Below are 18,121 nucleotides of genomic sequence, written 5' to 3' on the forward strand. Positions count from 1 at the left end.
ACAGGAAGAGAGAGAGTGTGTGGGGAGTGTCGGGTGAGTGAGTCTGACCCGTAGGTTATTGTACATTACCACTCGCGATCTCCCCGAACTCGATGGATTATTGCCGCTCAGCCGTTCTGAATGACTGCTGTTGGTCACGGCTCCTCCTGCAGTGAGGAGTCCGTGCGTGAGGCCGTTAGTTGGACGTACGTTTCACCACCTGGGCTTGCTCACCTGGCAGCCTATGGTGGTGTTCAGATGGTGCATTTAAAAAGGGGATCATCAACCAATCCCTTTCCTGAGTTCTTAATTGCCTAATTATGGCATAGGTTTGTTCAGCGCTTCCATCCACCTGGCTGTGCTTATTCTATTGAAGCTCCATAAGTAATAGTTAATATACGTAGACCACTAATTATGGCATAATTTTTGTTAAACAATTCTATCCACCAGGCAGTGCTTATTCTATTAAACCTCCATAAATGAAAGTTAATATATGTGGATCACAATGGAATCAATTAAAGTAATGTTCAAAGCGTATGGTGTGTTAGATCAAAAATATCGAATAACGGTTTAATAAATAAACAGAATTTTTTTATGGAGGATAATGGTTAATCAAATCACAGTTATATAAGCTGAAAATCCAACAGAAAAATAAGATTAAAGACAATGTGCGTTTTCTAAACATACATTTAACATAATTAGAATCGACAATATGTTTCAGGAGATTTAAGCTATGACATTCTTAATGCAGAAATTAATTGATTAGTAAGAGGAAATATCTCCTGTGATAATACTAATAATAATAGTGATATCAAAATAAAAGTAATAATCATAATAGGGATAATAGGAAATAATAATAAAAAATAATGAAAATAGATATAAACATGACCGACCTGTTAATCAAAATATGCCAGTGACAGAGGTTGGTGACCCAATCGTCGTAAGTAAGATAAAAGTGACTGTAATTTACTAATTAATAGACGGTTATGATAAATAATAAATAAATAAAACTCTATTTAGAGGAACAAATCTTGTTCTGGAGATGGAAATATTGTGCATTATCCTCGCCGAATATTCATCTTTGAAAAAGAGGGGGGAAAGGGGGAGGGGGGGGGAGGGAAGTGAAAACAAAAGGGGGAGGAGAAAAGGGGGGTGTAATTGAGGGAAGGGAAAATTGGAAGGGGAGGGGGAAGGGATGACAGAATGGGGAAAAAAGGGTTAAATAATGGGAAATGGGTGACTACAGTGCAGGGGAGGCTTGTTTGGTTGTTGTGTATCATTAGTGTTGGTGCTCTGTATTGTGAATGTTATGAAACCTGATTGTGTAGAAATTGACTGCAGGTGATTAATTTAGGTTCTATGTGTAGGTCTGCTCGAAAAATCATCGAGCAGATGTAATTGTGACCTGATGGTTGTGGTATCAGAGATGAAAAATATGTGAATAAAAGTGACAAAATTGAAAAAAGTGACATTAAACACAAAATTAAAAGTGCACATGTGAGAAAACACAAAACAAATGTTTGTGGGTGATAAAGATGTTACCTTGATAGGTAATGTCAAAAAGTGTACCTAGTTGTTGTTCAAAACGGTCTAAAGAGTGTGTATATTCAAATAATAAGAATACTAGTGAGTACAGAATGTGTAAGAATTATAGAAATAAAAATAATGATAATAATAGAACTGGTGAAAAGTGGGGAGGAAAGGGAAAGGACGGTGAGTCAAGGAGGACACCAAGGGGGGAGTAGGTTAAAAATTGGGGTAATAGTTGTATATTGTTGAAATATACTGGTGATTTAATTTGCTATTGCAATTATTATGTTGATACATCTAATGAAAAGTGGCCTGATACACAGCATGTAATGAAAATAGGTCTTGCAGGCCGGGGTAGCACGAATTTGTTGGAGCCTAAGGAAAGGTTGAGTTAAGAAAGGGGAAAGAGAGAAAGAGAGAGAGCGCATACATTGGCGCCATCGAGATCTAAATGGCGTGTCTCAATATCACATGTAAATAATCATCATAGGAACACCGTATAGTTTATGTGTTCGTTGAGACCTGATGGAGCTAAACTTCCCAATAGGTAGGTCCACTGGCTCTCCTTTTTGAGTAGTTCCTGCATTACATCGCCCCCTCTGATTCCAAGTTTGACCTTTTCCAGGCCAAAAGCTTGCATTCGATGGGTGTTGTCATTATGGTGGAGATGAAAATGTCTGGCCACCGTGGTTATTTGTCGGAAGTTCTGCATATCCCTATCCACGTTTCGGATTGTTCCTGCATGTTCCAAAATCCGTTGTTTAAACATCCGTGTGGTTATTCCCACATATCTTTTGCCACACAGGCACTGTAGGCAATACACCACATTGGTTGTTTTGCAGTTGAAGTAATCGGAGATCCTGTGTTGGTTACCAAATTTGTCTGTGATTTCTTGTGTTGGCTTCATATAGTCACAGGCCCTGCAGGTCCCACAAGGGTATGTGCCTCTTACTGAAGGAGAGACGGAAGGGAGTCGTTGGTAATGACTTTGTACCCAATAGTCGTTTAGGTTGGGTGACCTTCTCCAGCTCATCGAGACCTTGTCTCCCAGGCTAGTTGCTAGGTCTGAGTCAGACAACAGAACATGCCAGTGTTTTTGTATACCTTCTTTAAGTTGTCTCCACTCCTGACAGAAGTCTCCCACAAATCTCAGGTCATCTTGATCCTTCACTTTCTTTTCTTGGAAGATGAGGGAATTCCTAGTTGTTTTCAAAAGGGAGTTCCGTGCCTTTTTAATGGATCTATTGCTGTAGCCTCGTTCCTTGAGACGGGCCGCTACCTCCTCACTTTTGTGTCGGTAGGTTGCCTCATCCGAACAGTTCCTCTTTAATCTTAGGAACTCCCCTTTGGGGATGTTCGCCTCCTGTTAGTGCTTCATCTACACGTTATAGCCCTGAATTTTCCAATGCCTAGCTCTTTGCAAAAGAGAGATATTGGCAAGGAAAAGCTGTATTGTACCTTTGCATTTTTCTCCCAAACGAAAGACACTAGAATGAAAATTTTAAAGCCTCCTGTTAGTGCTTCATCTACACGTTATAGCCCTGAATTTTCCAATGCCTATCTCTTTGCAAAAGAGAGATATCGGCAAGGAAAAGCTGTAATGTACCTTTGCATTTTTCTCCCAAACGAAGGACACTAGAATGAAAATTTTAAAGCCTCCTGTTAGTGCTTCATCTACACGTTATAGCCCTGAATTTTCAAATGCCTATCTCTTTGCAAAAGAGAGATATCGGCAAGGAAAAGCTGTATTGTACCTTTGCATTTTTCTCCCAAACGAAAGACACTAGAATGAAAATTTTAAAGCCTCCTGTTAGTGCTTCATCTAAACGTTATAGCCCTGAATTTTCCAATGCCTATCTCTTTGCAAAAGAGAGATATCGGCAAGGAAAAACTGTATTGTACCTTTGCATTTTTCTCCCAAATGAAAGACACTAGAATGAAAATTTTAAAGCCTCCTGTTAGTGCTTCATCTACACGTTATAGCCCTGAATTTTCCAATGCCTAGCTCTTTGCAAAAGAGAGATATTGGCAAGGAAAAGCTGTATTGTACCTTTGCATTTTTCTCCCAAACGAAAGACACTAGAATGAAAATTTTAAAGTCTACTGTTAGTGCTTCATCTACACGTTATAGCCCTGAATTTTCCAATGCCTAGCTCTTTGCAAAAGAGAGATATTGGCAAGGAAAAGCTGTATTGTACCTTTGCATTTTTCTCCCAAACGAAAGACACTAGAATGAAAATTTTAAAGCCTCCTGTTAGTGCTTCATCTACACGATATAGCCCTGAATTTTCCAATGCCTATCTCTTTGCAAAAGAGAGATATCGGCAAGGAAAAGCTGTATTGTACCTTTGCATTTTTCTCCCAAACGAAGGACACTAGAATGAAAATTTTAAAGCCTCCTGTTAGTGCTTCATCTACACGTTATAGCCCTGAATTTTCCAATGCCTATTTCTTTGCAAAAGAGAGATATCGGCAAGGAAAAGCTGTATTGTACCTTTGCATTTTTCTCCCAAACGAAAGACACTAGAATGAAAATTTTAAAGCCTACTGTTAGTGCTTCATCTACACGTTATAGCCCTGAATTTTCCAATGCCTAGCTCTTTGCAAAAGAGAGATATCGGCAAGGAAAAGCTGTATTGTACCTTTGCATTTTTCTCCCAAACGAAAGACACTAGAATGAAAATTTTAAAGCCTCCTGTTAGTGCTTCATCTACACGTTATAGCCCTGAATTTTCCAATGCCTATCTCTTTGCAAAAGAGAGATATCGGCAAGGAAAAGCTGTATTGTACCTTTGTTTTTTTCTCCCAAACGAAAGACACTAGAATGAAAATTTTAAAGCCTCCTATTAGTGCTTCATCTACACGTTATAGCCCTGAATTTTCCAATGCCTATCTCTTTGCAAAAGAGAGATATCGGCAAGGAAAAGCTGCATTGTACTTTTGCATTTTTCTCCCAAACGAAAGACACTAGAATGAAAATTTTAAAGCCTCCTGTTAGTGCTTCATCTACACGTTATAGCCCTGAATTTTCCAATCCCTAGCTCTTTGCAAAAGAGAGATATTGGCAAGGAAAAGCTGTATTGTACCTTTGCATTTTTCTCCCAAACGAAAGACACTAGAATGAAAATTTAAAAGCCTCCTGTTAGTGCTTCATGTACGCGGTATAGCCCTGAATTTTCCAATGCCTAGCTCTTTGCAAAAGAGAGATATCGGCAAGGAAAAGCTGTATTGTACCTTTGCATTTTTCTCCCAAACGAAAGACACTAGAATGAAAATTTTAAAGCCTCCTGTTAGTGCTTCATCTACACGTTATAGCCCTGAATTTTCCAATGCCTATCTCTTTGCAAAAGAGAGATATCGGCAAGGAAATGCTGTATTGTACCTTTGCATTTTTCTCCCAAACGAAAGACACTAGAATGAAAATTTTAAAGCCTCCTGTTAGTGCTTCATCTACACGTTATAGCCCTGCATTTTCCAATGCCTATCTCTTTGCAAAAGAGAGATATCGGCAAGGAAAAGCTGCATTGTACTTTTGCATTTTTCTCCCAAACGAAAGACACTAGAATGAAAATTTTAAAGCCTCCTGTTAGTGCTTCATCTACACGTTATTGCCCTGAATTTTCCAATGCCTAGCTCTTTGCAAAAGAGAGATATTGGCAAGGAAAAGCTGTATTGTACCTTTGCATTTTTCTCCCAAACGAAAGACACTAGAATGAAAATTTTAAAGCCTCCTGTTAGTGCTTCATCTACACGTTATAGCCCTGAATTTTCCAATGCCTATCTCTTTGCAAAAGAGAGATATCGGCAAGGAAAAACTGTATTGTACCTTTGCATTTTTCTCCCAAACGAAAGACACTAGAATGAAAATTTTAAAGCCTCCTGTTAGTGCTTCATCTACACGTTATAGCCCTGAATTTTCCAATGCCTATCTCTTTGCAAAAGAGAGATATCGGCAAGGAAAAGCTGTATTGTACCTTTGCATTTTTCTCCCAAACGAAGGACACTAGAATGAAAATTTTAAAGCCTCCTATTAGTGCTTCATCTACACGTTATAGCCCTGAATTTTCCAATGCCTATCTCTTTGCAAAAGAGAGATATCGGCAAGGAAAAGCTGTATTGTACCTTTGCATTTTTCTCCCAAACGAAGTACACTAGAATGAAAATGTTAAAGCCTCCTGTTAGTGCTTCATCTACACGTTATAGCCCTGAATTTTCCAATGCCTATCTCTTTGCAAAAGAGAGATATCGGCAAGGAAAAGCTGTATTGTACCTTTGCATTTTTCTCCCAAACGAAAGACACTAGAATGAAAATTTTAAAGCCTCCTGTTAGTGCTTCATCTACACGTTATAGCCCTGAATTTTCCAATGCCTATCTCTTTGCAAAAGAGAGATATCGGCAAGGAAATGCTGTATTGTACCTTTGCATTTTTCTCCCAAACGAAAGACACTAGAATGAAAATTTTAAAGCCTCCTGTTAGTGCTTCATCTACACGTTATAGCCCTGCATTTTCCAATGCCTATCTCTTTGCAAAAGAGAGATATCGGCAAGGAAAAGCTGCATTGTACTTTTGCATTTTTCTCCCAAACGAAAGACACTAGAATGAAAATTTTAAAGCCTCCTGTTAGTGCTTCATCTACACGTTATAGCCCTGAATTTTCCAATGCCTAGCTCTTTGCAAAAGAGAGATATTGGCAAGGAAAAGCTGTATTGTACCTTTGCATTTTTCTCCCAAACGAAAGACACTAGAATGAAAATTTTAAAGCCTACTGTTAGTGCTTCATCTACACGTTATAGCCCTGAATTTTCCAATGCCTAGCTCTTTGCAAAAGAGAGATATCGGCAAGGAAAAGCTGTATTGTACCTTTGCATTTTTCTCCCAAACGAAAGACACTAGAATGAAAATTTTAAAGCCTCCTATTAGTGCTTCATCTACACGTTATAGCCCTGAATTTTCCAATGCCTATCTCTTTGCAAAAGAGAGATATCGGCAAGGAAAAGCTGTATTGTACCTTTGCTTTTTTCTCCCAAACGAAAGACACTAGAATGAAAATTTTAAAGCCTCCTATTAGTGCTTCATCTACACGTTATAGCCCTGAATTTTCCAATGCCTATCTCTTTGCAAAAGAGAGATATCGGCAAGGAAAAGCTGCATTGTACTTTTGCATTTTTCTCCCAAACGAAAGACACTAGAATGAAAATTTTAAAGCCTCCTGTTAGTGCTTCATCTACACGTTATAGCCCTGAATTTTCCAATGCCTAGCTCTTTGCAAAAGAGAGATATTGGCAAGGAAAAGCTGTATTGTACCTTTGCATTTTTCTCCCAAACGAAAGACACTAGAATGAAAATTTAAAAGCCTCCTGTTAGTGCTTCATCTACACGGTATAGCCCTGAATTTTCCAATGCCTAGCTCTTTGCAAAAGAGAGATATCGGCAAGGAAAAGCTGTATTGTACCTTTGCATTTTTCTCCCAAACGAAAGACACTAGAATGAAAATTTTAAAGCCTCCTGTTAGTGCTTCATCTACACGTTATAGCCCTGAATTTTCCAATGCCTATCTCTTTGCAAAAGAGAGATATCGGCAAGGAAATGCTGTATTGTACCTTTGCATTTTTCTCCCAAACGAAAGACACTAGAATGAAAATTTTAAAGCCTCCTGTTAGTGCTTCATCTACACGTTATAGCCCTGCATTTTCCAATGCCTATCTCTTTGCAAAAGAGAGATATCGGCAAGGAAAAGCTGCATTGTACTTTTGCATTTTTCTCCCAAACGAAAGACACTAGAATGAAAATTTTAAAGCCTCCTGTTAGTGCTTCATCTACACGTTATTGCCCTGAATTTTCCAATGCCTAGCTCTTTGCAAAAGAGAGATATTGGCAAGGAAAAGCTGTATTGTACCTTTGCATTTTTCTCCCAAACGAAAGACACTAGAATGAAAATTTTAAAGCCTCCTGTTAGTGCTTCATCTACACGTTATAGCCCTGAATTTTCCAATGCCTATCTCTTTGCAAAAGAGAGATATCGGCAAGGAAATGCTGTATTGTACCTTTGCATTTTTCTCCCAAACGAAGGACACTAGAATGAAAATTTAAAAGCCTCCTGTTAGTGCTTCATCTACACGGTATAGCCCTGAATTTTCCAATGCCTATCTCTTTGCAAAAGAGAGATATCGGCAAGGAAAAGCTGTATTGTACCTTTGCATTTTTCTCCCAAACGAAAGACATTAGAATGAAAATTTTAAAGCCTCCTGTTAGTGCTTCATCTACACGTTATAGCCCTGAATTTTCCAATGCCTAGCTCTTTGCAAAAGAGAGATATTGTGCTTCCTAGCTGTTTTTTATAAAATCACTTAATTAAATCTAACTCTGATTACGTCAGAGAAGGCCAGGTACCCTACACCATAAGAGGGGGTTTGAAATTTTGACTTGTCTACTTAAAGATCACCAAAATCTGATGACAAGGTCAATTACATCCCTGGGTGGGATTGAACCTCCAACCTTTTGGTTAATAGCCCATGTAAGTGCAAGAAATCCTGAAGCACTCACTCATCATGGGAAAGTACCAATGTGTATCTTGATTATTGACTTTTTAAAGTTTTTCTAGGAAACGTTCTAGATGAATGATTATTAGCCTTTGTCAGTATTGACTTTTGCAAGGTGTCTCTGTGGCGCAATCAGTTAGTGTGTAAGGCTATTAACCAAAAGGTTGGTGGTTCAATCCCACCCAGGGACTTAATTGACCTTGTTATCAGATTTTGGTGATCTTTAAGTAGACAAGTCAAAATTTCAAACCCACTGTTATGGTGTAGGGTACCTGGCCTTCTCTGATGTTTAGATTTGATTCAGTGATTTTATAAAAACAGCTAGGAAGCACAATTTAGCAGTGGGTTGCAGAGAAAAAGAAATATGCTGGCAGAAAAATCCAATTGAGTGATTAAACAGCTCTTCATTTTCTGGCTTTATTTTTATACTAACAAATTTGTTCTCTGAAAAGTGTCCACAAAGCCAAGTCTCTGATTAACACCTTTGTAGGGATGGTTTTTCACCTATTACTAAATTAAACTTGCTTCATTGGAAAGGCAGCAAGATGCATCCTCATTTCAATGTCTACTGAAATAATACAGGTTGACACCAGGAAACATTAACGCCACTGCATCCTTGCTGCTTTCGCATGTGGAAGTCTGTTTAATGTGAAAACAAGGTGATATCTAATTAGCACACAGGTAAGGAATTAAGAAAATCTTTATTTAAGGGTGAAGATGTTTCTCACAAAATCGTTGCCCCAATGCATCATTGAAATTCAAGCTGGAAAGATGATTTTAATATATCACTTGTACATTTTGCATTGCTCTTCTGGTGACAATGTAGTTTGTTTTGTCAATTACCATTTTAATAATCGGGTAAAGAAAATTAATTGGATTTTTGAAAGAAAACAATACTGTCAATATACTATTAAAACAAATTAAAATGGTAAAAGTTATTGTACTTTAAGTAAAAATAAAAGAGCAAAAATATCAATCCCAGTTTTTGATTACTTTAATTAACAAAAAAAAATGCACATAGCAGAGGATAGTTTCGATCAATCAACCTCTGGGTTATGGGCCCAGCATGCTTCCATTGCACTACTCTGCTGCTCATGGAAGTGTAAGAGATCCTGAAGACTAAATTGATTAAAGGCCTAAAAGTACTGGACTATAAGGAAAGACTTACTAGGCTGAATATTTATACACTAGAAAAGAGGTGCCTAAGAGGAGATATTATTAATATCTTCAAATATGTAAAGATACATAACAAAGAGTTATCAGAGGAATTATTTATTAAACGAACACGTGGTCACTCGCTGCGACTGGAGGAAAGTTCAGAACGCAATGGAGGAAAGGTTTCTTCACTGTTAGGGCAATCAGGATGTGGAATTCCCTGCCAGGGAAGGTGGTAATGGCGGACTCTGTAATTGGATTTAAAAAAGGAATGGATACATTTCTGAATGAAAAAGCTATCCAAGGTTATAATACTTAAAATATCAACATGGTTAATCCGGGGGTAACATGAGTTATAGTAGCTAACTAGTCATAAAACATTATTCAGCAAGTATGTAGAATCATCACAACTTAAAACAGGTTGAACACGATGGGCAATTTGCCTCTATTCAACCTCAAAAACTATGTTACTATATTACTATGTTATTGTAGTATACAGAACACCACAATGCAATGAGCAGTGATAGTGAGCACTGATGAGGATACTAGAACTGACACTGAGCAGCAAGATGCAGCACTGGACTATTAGTAATGTACTGTAGTATGCTGAGCACCACAATGCAGCACAAGACAATGAGCAGTGATACTGAGCACTGATGAGGATACTACTGAGAACTGACACTGAGCAGGAGAGACACACTACTAGTATTACTGAGCAGCAATAAGTAACCACTGATACTGAGCACTGATATTGAGATTTCCACTGAGAGAACATAGCCACGTCCTCTCCGCTCTCTCTTCAATGCACGAGTAAAAATGGCAGCAACGCGCAGCTCTTTATATGGAATCCGAATCTCGCGAGAATCCGACAGCGGGATGATGACATTTTCCCTTGTTCAGGTTTTCCGAGTCAGGCGGGAACAACCGAGCCTGCCTCGGACCAGTGTAAACAACGTGGAGTTCGTGGGGAATTCGGTTCTCGGAGAACCGAACCCACTCCTCTCTACCTTATACCCATCAATTTTTTTATTTTCAATCTAAGCCCCTGCAGTTTTCTGTAAGCATCTGCTTCGCTATGATGATCAACAAGTCACAAGGGCAAACACTCAGGGTTTGAGGCGTAGATCTTAGGACCAGCTGCTACAAGCATGGCAGAGGTGTCACTATCACTGGTGACACCCAGAGAGGTGGCGAGGGAGATTGTAATGCAGTGCGCGCAGATAAGCAGCGCAATGGTAAAAAGGAGGCATGGTTTCATAGGTAGGGGCGTGGCCTGGTGGCCTGAATCTACATTTTGTTGCTCCGGGTGTCCCGGGGGTTGGGGGCTGCACCCGGGGACTAGTGTGTGAGCGGTGCTGGCTCCTGCACAGTGACAGGGCATGGCCACCCAGCATGACGCCTCCCTTCTTGACCATGCTGTAATTGCAGTCGCACTGCAGTTCAGCGTGATCATAAAAAATGGTGTAGGCTCCTGCTGGTGCAGACTGTATGTGCGCGCAGGAAGCCGCCACCATTTTTGTGATCACAGCGGCTGAATGTGATGTCATACAGCCGCTGTGACCACGCCCCCTGTGTCTCCTCCGTTGCAGACCCCATTTTGAAGCCTTGCCCCCGCACCGCTCCATCCCTGACTTGGAAATGGAGTGTTGCTGACCCACCTCTCCCCCCCTTCCCCGCCCCGATTGACAGGCAGAGGCGATCACATTCTCTGCGGGGTGCCGCAGAAAATGCAGGCACATGCGTATGCTCTTAGCAATTTTTGCAGTTGGATCGCTTATTGCGATTGCAATCCAACCTGAATCAGGCCCTATTACCTATCACAATGCGCTGCGGGCAGTACAAAATTGGGTTAATATAGGAGAAAAAACCCCAGACCTGTGCTCCTTAACTGTACCTGGTGGCTAGTGGAGCGGCTGCCCAGTAATCAGTGTCCACCGCAGTGCGCACACGGCCCACCCCCTACGGCCTCGCTCCCCTTCATCAGCGGCCTCGTGATCCGGAAGGGTGGTGTGTGTGTGACTGACCTTAGGATGAAACCGGAGCCTCCGCTGCAGTGACCCAGCAACCAGGGCACGGGAGTATACAGCGCCGCTGGGAGTGATGAAGCTGCAGTAAAGATGTCTATTAGACCTAGCCTGCTGCAGCCCTTGTAGATTCTCATAAAACAAGTTCTTCTTTTCTTGTCAAAATTAATAGCTAAGAATAGGCTGCCTGAGGCAGGCCCCTGTTAATTGGCCTGCTACTGAAGGCACCAACTACAAACTGAGCTCCCTGTTCATGGAAGCGGGGTTATAGAGGAGAATGCACTGAGCTTCTTGGGAACAGTCAAAAGCTTTGAGCCGGTTGGTGCCTCAGATCAAGATCCTACTCTACACCCCAATGTGAATCCTTGTGGAGTCCAGTGTACCCCACAGAAGAAATTAATGTGTCACACCCATTGGCAGCAACCTTAGAATAGCTGCTGACGGGCACAATTGAGAAAGGAAGGGGGGGGACATTTGAATCCAGCACATAGATGCAATTCAAATATGTAATTTGTACCTTCCTATTTTAAAATATAATGGATGAACCTCACCCTGTGAGAACAATCTTCATGATCAAGAGATCTAATATGTAAAATAAGTATGAGTTGGGATAGGGCTGGGGAGGGTGACAGCTCGGGCAGCCCCTCCCCCGTCAAGTTAAGGAGATTCAACTGAGGAAGCACAAGGGAACTCTCGTATGGGGACAACAACTGCAGGGAGACCACATCTTTTCAGATGAACATGGGAGGGCGGAAGGCTGCCTAATACTGAAGCACCATCAAATATCAAACCATATCCAACAACTAGTACAAGCATTCCTGGGGGAAGGTCTGCAGCAGACGGATTTGCATACGGTGATGTCATCCAAGCAGTGGGCCAAAGTTGGCTGGAACCCTCATCTGCATATAAAAAGAGAAAAGGGGCATGCAGGGCATGGCGGCCTTTTGCAGTGCTTGGATGACCCCTAGTTCGCATTAAACACCCCCACCCTCCTTTGGTGTGGGGCTCATGTTGGCCATGCCCCATCCCCTGAAGCATTCATGCTGATTTCTTGCAGCAGCTGGGCACTGTAACAGCTCCAGAGCTGCTCTGTAAGGCAAGTAAAAGGGTGTGGGCCCTGCAGCACCACCTGTAGTTCGCATTGTGCGTTGGAAGGCACAAAGTAAGCAGACGGGAGGAGAAGTCAGGATAGTACACAAGGGCATCCTTTTCTCTTAGTCCGTAGAGGATGCTGGGGTCACATTAAGAACCATGGGGTATAGACGGGATCCGCAAGAGACATGGGCACTTTAAGACTTTCAAAGGGTGTGAACTGGCTCCTCCCTCTATGCCCCTCCTCCAGACTCCAGTTATAGGAACTGTGCCCAGGGAGACGGACATTTCGAGGAAAGGATTTATTGTTAAACTAAGGTGAGCATCTTACCAGCTCACACCTTAAGCATGCCGCAGAACGTGGCATTCAACAGAACACAAGCCAACGGCATGAACAATTGCAGCAAAAAGCTGACCAGAACCGTAACACAACATGTGTATAACCACAAGTAATAACTGCAGACACAGTATGGACTGGGACGGGTGCCCAGCATCCTCTACGTACTAAGAGAAAAGGATTTACCGGTAGGTATTAAAATCCTATTTTCTCATACGACCTAGAGGATGCTGGGGTCACATTAAGAACCATGGGGTTATACCAAAGCTCTTGAACGGGTGGGAGAGTGCGTACGACTCTGCAGCACCGAATGACCCAACTTGAGGTTATCATCAGCCAAGGTATCAAACTTGTAAAACTTAGCAAAAGTGTTTACTAAATAGCTGCTCGGCAAAGTTGCAATGCCGAGACTCCCCGACCAGCTGCCCAGGATGAACCCACCTTTCTAGTAGAATGGGTCTTCACCTAATTCAGTAACGGCAATCCTGCCGTGGAATGAGCATGCTGAATCTTACCACAGATCCAGCGCATAATGGTCTGCATGGAAGCAGGACACCCAATCATGTTGGGAGCATACAGGACAAACAGAGCCTCTGTTTTCCTAATCTGAACCGTTCTGGTGACATAAATTTTCAAAGTTCTGACCACAGCCAGAGACTTTGACTCAACGAAGGTGTCAGTGGCCAAAGGCACCATGTGGAAAGATGAACCACCTTCGGCAGAAATTGTTGACGTGTCCTCAATTCTGCTCTATCTTCATGAAAGATCAAATAAAGGCTCTTGTGATACTGCATGGTTTGTACTGTTTTCCATGTGCTCCCAGATCTTTCAAGCAAGTAGCATGGTCAAGAAAGTTCTGTTTGAAAAGAAACAAACATTTACTGTCATTGTTATGCAAATAAACTTACATTAAAGCTAACAAGAAAGCACACTCGTTCTGTCTTTAAACTGATAAAAGAAACCCCAATAATATGGGGCATGCAAAAATTGAGATAAAACTCAGTTTTGCTCCTCTCCACGGAAATCTTTAATAAAAGGCGAAATATTTGTTAGTTCTGAAGAGAAACCAGAGCATGACCAAGATTCCACCTGTCGCCTGAGTGCCATGCCAGCAGTTCTCATTCAGCTCAAAGTGAGCACCCAATTTGAATGAAAGAAAGCAGATTTCTCACCAGGCTTCCCCTTGCTATAAACATGGTTTGTACTCTTTTCCATGTGCTCCCAGATCTTTCAAACAATTAGTGTGGTCAAGAAAGTTCTGTTTGAAAAGAAACAAACATTTACTGTCATTTCTATGCAAATGAGCTTACATTAAAGCACACTCGTTCTATCTTTAAACCAATAAAATAAAACCCCAATAAGATGGGGCATGCAAAAATTGAGATAAAACTCAGTTTTGCTCCTCTCCACGGAAATCTTTAGTAAAAGGCGAAAGATTTGTTCGTTCTGAAGAGAAACCACAGCATGACCAAGATTCTACCTGTCGCCTGAGTGCCATGCCAGCAGTCCTCATTCAGCTCAAAGTGAGCACCCAATTTGAAAGAAAGAAAGCAGATTTCTCACCAGGCTTCCCCTTGCTATAAACATGGTTTGTACTCTTTTCCATGTGCTCCCAGATCTTTCAAGCAATTAGTATAGTCAAGAAAGTTCTGTTTGAAAAGAAACAAACATTTACTGTCATTTCTACGCAAATGAGCTTACATTAAAGCACACTCGTTCTATCTTTAAACTGATAAAAGAAACCCCAATAAGACGGGGCATGCAAAAATTGAGATAAAACTCAGTTTTGCTCCTCTCCATGGAAATCTTTAGTAAAAGGCGAAAGATTTGTTCGTTCTGAAGAGAAACCAGAGCATGACCAAGATTCCACCTGTCGCCTGAGTGCCGTGCCAGCAGTCCTCATTCAGCTCAAAGTGAGCACCCAATTTGAAAGAAAGAAAGCAGATTTCTCACCAGGCTTCCCCTTGCTATAAGCATGGTTTGTACTCTTTTCCATGTGCTCCCAGATCTTTCAAGCAATTAGTATGGTCAAGAAAGTTCTGCTTGAAAAGAAACAGACATTTATTGTCATTGTTATGCAAATAAACTTACATTAAAGCTAACAAGAAAGCACACTCGTTCTGTCTTTAATCCGATAAAAGAAACCCCAATAATATGGGGCATGCAAAAATTGAGATAAAACTCAGTTTTGCTCCTCTCCACGGAAATCTTTAGTAAAAGGCGAAAGATTTGTTCGTTCTGAAGAGAAACCAGAGCATGACCAAGATTCCACCTGTCGCCTGAGTGCCGTGCCAGCAGTCCTTATTCAGATCAAAGTGAGCGCCCAATTTGAAAGAAAGCAGATTTCTCACCTGTCTTCTCCTTGCTATAAGCATGGTTTGTACTGTATTCCATGTGCTCCCAGATCTTTCAAGCAAGTAGCATGGTCAAGAAAGTTCTGTTTGAAAAGAAACAAACATTTACTGTCATTTCTATGCAAATGAGCTTACATTAAAGCACACTCATTCTATCTTTAAACCGATAAAAGAAACCCCAAAAAGATGGGGCATGCAAAAATTGAGATAAAACTCGGTTTTGCTCCTCTCCACGGAAATCTTTAGTAAAAGGCGAAAGATTTGTTTGTTCTGAAGAGAAACCAGAGCATGACCAAGATTTTTATCTGAAAATATGTGTTCTCCCTGCAGTTGTTGTCCCCAGATGAGAGTTCCCTTGTGCTGCCTCAGTTGAATCTCCTTTACTTGACAGGGGGATGCTCGAGCAGCGACCCTCCCCAGCTCTAGCCCAACTCCTACTTACCTGCCAGGTGAGATACTATGATCATGAAGGTGCTTCTCCCAGGGCAAGGCTCACCCATTGCACTCTGGGTGTGCTGCTTCTGCGATTTCCCCAAATGTGGGAAACTTGACTGCATAATTTGTGTTTCCCCTGGTCGGCTCTCGTATAATTCAGATCTCTTTGTCTCAGGTCTCTCTCCAGCCTAGTTTGCTGTCTGTTTCTACTTCTCTTTTCTTGAGCCGCTCCCTTCTATGCCCTTGCGCACTATCCTGACTTCTCCCGTCTGCTTACTTCGTGCCTTCCAACGCACAATGCAAACTACAGGTAGTGCTGCAGGACCCACACCCTTTTACTTGCCTTACAGAGCGTCTCTGGAGCAGTTACAGTGCCCAGCTGCTGCAAGAAATCAGCTTGAATGCTTCAGGGGCTGGGGAATAGCCAACATGAGCCCCACACCGAAGGAGGGTGGAGGTGTGTAATGCGAACTAGGGGTCATCCAAGCGCCGCAAAAGGCCGCCATGCCCTGCACGCCCCTTGTCTCTTTTCATATGCAGACGAGGGTTGAAGCCAACTTTGACCCACTGTTTGGATGACATCACCATATGCAAATCCATCTGCTGCAGGCCTTCCCCCAGGAATGCTTGCACTAGTTGTTGCATTTGGTTTGTTGTTTGGGGGTGCTTCAGTATTAGGCAGCCTTCTGCCCTCCCATGTTCATCTGAAAATATGTGTTCTCCCTGCAGTTGTTGTCCCCAGATGAGAGTTCCCTTGTGCTGCCTCAGTTGAATCTCCTTTACTTGACAGAGATGTGCCTGAGCAGCGGCCCTCCCCAGCCCTATCCCAAATCATACTTATTTTGCATAGGCGATACCATGGTCATGAAGATTGTTCTCCCAGGGTGAGGTTCATTCATTGCATTCTGGGTATGCTGACCCCTGTGATTTCCCCAAATGTGGGAAACTTGACTGCATTATTTGTGGTAGTGGGGGACTGTGTTTGTGCTTTCCTCTGGTCAGCTCTGGTAAAAATCAGATTTCTTTATCTCAGATCTTCCTCTAGCCTTGTTCTTCTTTCGAGAGTTCCCTTGTGCTGCCTCAGTTGGATCTCTTTCACTTGACAGGGGGGTGCCCGAGCAGCGACCCTCCCCAGCTCTAGCCCAACTCCTACTTACCTGCCAGGTGAGATACTATGATCATGAAGGTGCTTCTCCCAGGGCAAGGCTCACCCATTGCACACTAGTTGTGCTGCCCCTGTGATTTCCCCAAATGTGGGAAACTTGACTGCATAATTTGTGTTTCCCTTGGTCGGCTCTCGTATAATTCAGATCTCTTTGTCTCAGGTCTCTCTCCAGCCTAGTTTGCTGTCTGTTTCCACTTCTCTTTTCTTGAGCCGCTCCCTTCTATGCCCTTGCGCACTATCCTGACTTCTCCCGTCTGCTTACTTCGTGCCTTCCAACGCACAATGCAAACTACAGGTAGTGCTGCAGGGCCCACACCCTTTTACTTGCCTTACAGAGCAGCTCTGGAGCAGTTACAGTGCCCAGCTGCTGCAAGAAATCAGCTTGAATGCTTCAGGGGCTGGGGCATAGCCAACATGAGCCCCACACCGAAGGAGGGTGGAGGTGTGTAATGCGAACTAGGGGTCATCCAAGCGCCGCAAAAGGCCGCCATGCCCTGCACGCCCCTTTTCTCTTTTCATATGCAGACGAGGGTTGAAGCCAACTTTGACCCACTGCTTGGATGGCATCACCATATGCAAATCCATCTGCTGCAGGCCTTCCCCCAGGAATGCTTGCACTAGTTGTTGCATTTGGTTTGTTGTTTGGGGGTGCTTCAGTATTAGGCAGCCTTCTGCCCTCCCATGTTCATCTGAAAATATGTGTTCTCCCTGCAGTTGTTGTCCCCAGATGAGAGTTCCCTTGTGCTGCCTCAGTTGAATCTCCTTTACTTGACAGAGATGTGCCTGAGCAGCGGCCCTCCCCAGCCCTATCCCAAATCATACTTATTTTGCATAGGAGAGACCATGGTCTTGAAGATTGTTCTCCCAGGGTGAGGTTCATTCATTGCATTCTGGGTATGCTGACCCATGTGATTTCCCCAAATGTGGGAAACTCAACTGCATTATTTGTGGTAGTGGGGGACTGTGTTTGTGCTTTCCTCTGGTCAGCTCTAGTAAAAGTCAGATTTCTTTGTTTCAGTTCTTCCTCTAGCCTTGTTCTTCTTTCGAGAGTTCCCTTGTGCTGCCTCAGTGTGTATGGTTATTAATCAAAAGGTTGGTGGTTCAATCCCACTAAGGGACGTAATTGACCTTGTTATCAGATTTTGGTGATATTTAAGTAGACAAGTCAAAATTTCAAACCCCCTGTTATGGTGTAGGGTACCTGGCCTTCTCTGATGTAATCAGAGTTAGATTTGATTCAGTGATTTTATAAAAACAGCTAGGAAGCACAATTTAGCAGTGGGTTGCAGAGAAAAAGAAAAATGCTGGCAAAAAAATCCAATTGAGTGATTAAACAGCTCTTCATTTTCTGGCTTTATTTTTATGCTAACAAATTTGTTCTCTGAAAAGTGTCCACAAAGCCAAGTCTCTGATTAACACCTTTGTAGGGATGGTTTTTCACCTATTACTAAATTAAACTTGCTTCATTGGAAAGGCAGCAAGATGCATCCTCATTTCAATGTCTACTGA

General features: G+C 42.1%; 9 non-coding genes across 9 annotated transcripts; 4 read left to right on the top strand and 5 right to left on the bottom strand.

The window, feature by feature from the left end:
- Positions 1-13,617: 13,617 nt before the first annotated feature.
- On the bottom strand, positions 13,618-13,733 carry LOC135006937 (U5 spliceosomal RNA). The gene has a single exon (XR_010207000.1). It is a non-coding gene; the product is annotated as a U5 spliceosomal RNA (small nuclear RNA).
- Positions 13,734-14,008: 275 nt separating this feature from the next.
- On the bottom strand, positions 14,009-14,124 carry LOC135006915 (U5 spliceosomal RNA). Its single transcript, XR_010206979.1, has one exon. It is a non-coding gene; the product is annotated as a U5 spliceosomal RNA (small nuclear RNA).
- Positions 14,125-14,398: 274 nt separating this feature from the next.
- LOC135006923 (U5 spliceosomal RNA) lies at positions 14,399-14,514 on the bottom strand. Its single transcript, XR_010206987.1, has one exon. It is a non-coding gene; the product is annotated as a U5 spliceosomal RNA (small nuclear RNA).
- A 286-nt stretch (positions 14,515-14,800) lies between these two features.
- LOC135006882 (U5 spliceosomal RNA) lies at positions 14,801-14,916 on the bottom strand. The gene has a single exon (XR_010206948.1). It is a non-coding gene; the product is annotated as a U5 spliceosomal RNA (small nuclear RNA).
- Positions 14,917-15,186: 270 nt separating this feature from the next.
- Positions 15,187-15,302, bottom strand: LOC135006911 (U5 spliceosomal RNA). Its single transcript, XR_010206975.1, has one exon. It is a non-coding gene; the product is annotated as a U5 spliceosomal RNA (small nuclear RNA).
- A 144-nt stretch (positions 15,303-15,446) lies between these two features.
- On the top strand, positions 15,447-15,609 carry LOC135007310 (U1 spliceosomal RNA). The gene has a single exon (XR_010207353.1). It is a non-coding gene; the product is annotated as a U1 spliceosomal RNA (small nuclear RNA).
- A 671-nt stretch (positions 15,610-16,280) lies between these two features.
- Positions 16,281-16,444, top strand: LOC135007078 (U1 spliceosomal RNA). Its single transcript, XR_010207134.1, has one exon. It is a non-coding gene; the product is annotated as a U1 spliceosomal RNA (small nuclear RNA).
- A 152-nt stretch (positions 16,445-16,596) lies between these two features.
- Positions 16,597-16,759, top strand: LOC135006861 (U1 spliceosomal RNA). The gene has a single exon (XR_010206934.1). It is a non-coding gene; the product is annotated as a U1 spliceosomal RNA (small nuclear RNA).
- A 671-nt stretch (positions 16,760-17,430) lies between these two features.
- Positions 17,431-17,594, top strand: LOC135007087 (U1 spliceosomal RNA). Its single transcript, XR_010207143.1, has one exon. It is a non-coding gene; the product is annotated as a U1 spliceosomal RNA (small nuclear RNA).
- Positions 17,595-18,121: the final 527 nt, after the last annotated feature.

Source organism: Pseudophryne corroboree, unplaced genomic scaffold (assembly GCF_028390025.1).
Source record: "Pseudophryne corroboree isolate aPseCor3 unplaced genomic scaffold, aPseCor3.hap2 scaffold_218, whole genome shotgun sequence".
NCBI lineage: Eukaryota > Metazoa > Chordata > Amphibia > Anura > Myobatrachidae > Pseudophryne > Pseudophryne corroboree.